This window comes from Galeopterus variegatus, unplaced genomic scaffold, assembly GCF_000696425.1.
Source record: "Galeopterus variegatus unplaced genomic scaffold, G_variegatus-3.0.2 Scaffold7228, whole genome shotgun sequence".
Taxonomy (NCBI): domain Eukaryota; kingdom Metazoa; phylum Chordata; class Mammalia; order Dermoptera; family Cynocephalidae; genus Galeopterus; species Galeopterus variegatus.
Genome location: NW_007733339.1, coordinates 92,750 through 94,396, shown reverse-complemented (window position 1 = coordinate 94,396; position 1,647 = coordinate 92,750). Strand labels below are relative to the sequence as shown.

The window sequence follows — 1,647 nt, the reverse complement described above, 5'->3', positions numbered from 1 at the left end:
GTGGTGACCTTGAGCAAGTCACTTTCTCTTGGCTTTTGTTCTCTCTGAGGTATTTGGACTTGTCCAGTGATTCTAAACTTGCTTGATAAGAAACACCAGGGCACTGTTTAAAATGCAGATTTCCAGGAACCTTCCCTGGAGTTTCTGATTCAGAACGCTTGGGTAGGGCCCAGGAGTCTATATTTTAATGAGCTTCTGGGTGCTTTTTCTGATCAGGAACATTTGTGGAAGTCTGGACTAGGTAGTCTTTTAAGATCCTTGTCCAACTCTAAGACTCTGAAATCCCACAGAGAGGGAGGCAAAGACCACTTATGAGAAGCCCTAGACCCTCTGGTTGGGAACATGCCTGTCTCTGCTATAGCAGCAAAGCCTTCCCTCCAAGCTCCTCTGCAGGGTAGAGGCGTGGCATCACCTGCCATTGGCACTTCTATCCAGGGAGTGGCAGGGAGGGGGTGGCTGCTGTAGGATCCTTCAGGAGAACAGCCTAGCTCACCCCTTTATCCAAAAAGACCTCAGTGACACCCCTAACTCACTGGCATTGCAGGAATAGCACCCAGCTCCAAGCTCAGGGCAAAAAGACCTCTGGTTCTGGGGAAGGGGAGATACTTTCTGCAGTCTTGGAAATGCTGCCTTAAAAGCCTCTCTTGGCCCTTTGCTTTTCCCATCTTAGCTCTGATGCTAGAAAAGCTGGTGATGCAGGATAGTTTTCCTGAAACTACTGGGGTTACGGGTTATGCCCAAGTTTGGACTCAACTGAGAGGCAGCACAGGAGTTGGACAGATGGAGATGAAAATGTCAGCTTGATTACTAATAAAAGCCAGATAGGAAAATGTGGATTTGGATCTGTAGTCACACTGGGCTTGCTAACACTTAAATGTATCTATTGAGTCCCTGGCAGGAATGGGAAGCCACAGACCCCTCCCCACAATGGGGACAGAGAGAGAAGGGCTGAGCTCAGTTTCTTCTCCCAAACCCATGGATCAGATGAGTCACCCTCTGCCTAGGAGGACGGAGGGAGGGATGGGGAAGTCCCTCCACATGGACTCATGATGCTGGAGAAATAGTGCTTCCCAACAGCTCCCAGCCCTCCCTGGGAGCAAACTGGACTCCCCCAATCTGTGCTCAGAGTGTTCAAAGTGGCCCTGCCAAGGTTGCCCGCCCGGGTGCCCAGAGTCATACGTGGTCCAGAGGGCATGTGGGGTCTCCTCTTAGCCTGGGCTGATTGCCCGTTTTCTGTGCACGGGCAGAAACCCCAGCACACATCTATAAGCCCCTCTCCAGGCCTATACACCGCAGAGGGCAAAGCCGGCCCATGGCCTTCTGCAGGTGGCTTCTCAACCTGAGTCACTCGATGATGCTGTTCCTTCCCGATGGCGCTGCCGCTTAATTACTACAATTAGGTCCTTTTCCTCTGCAGCAGTAGTAATTTCATACCTCTAGGCTGCACTGGAGGGGGGCATGGAGAAGAATTCCCTGCAGCTGGGAATCTAGGCAGCAGCTGGAGACATAGCCTTGAGAAGTTGAGCAACACCCCGATACCCCCCTCCCACATGCGTACCCCAAACTCAGTCCCTGGGGGTTTTCTCTGTCTAGAGACAGGAGTAGGAAATGTGGGCCCCTGCTGTCTAGGCGTTTCCTCCCTCCTGG

General features: G+C 52.0%; 1 pseudogene; it reads left to right on the top strand.

Annotated features, from left to right (window-relative positions):
* LOC103607199 overlaps positions 1 to 1,647 on the top strand; it is a 41,913-nt pseudogene that overhangs the window by 12,960 nt on the left and 27,306 nt on the right.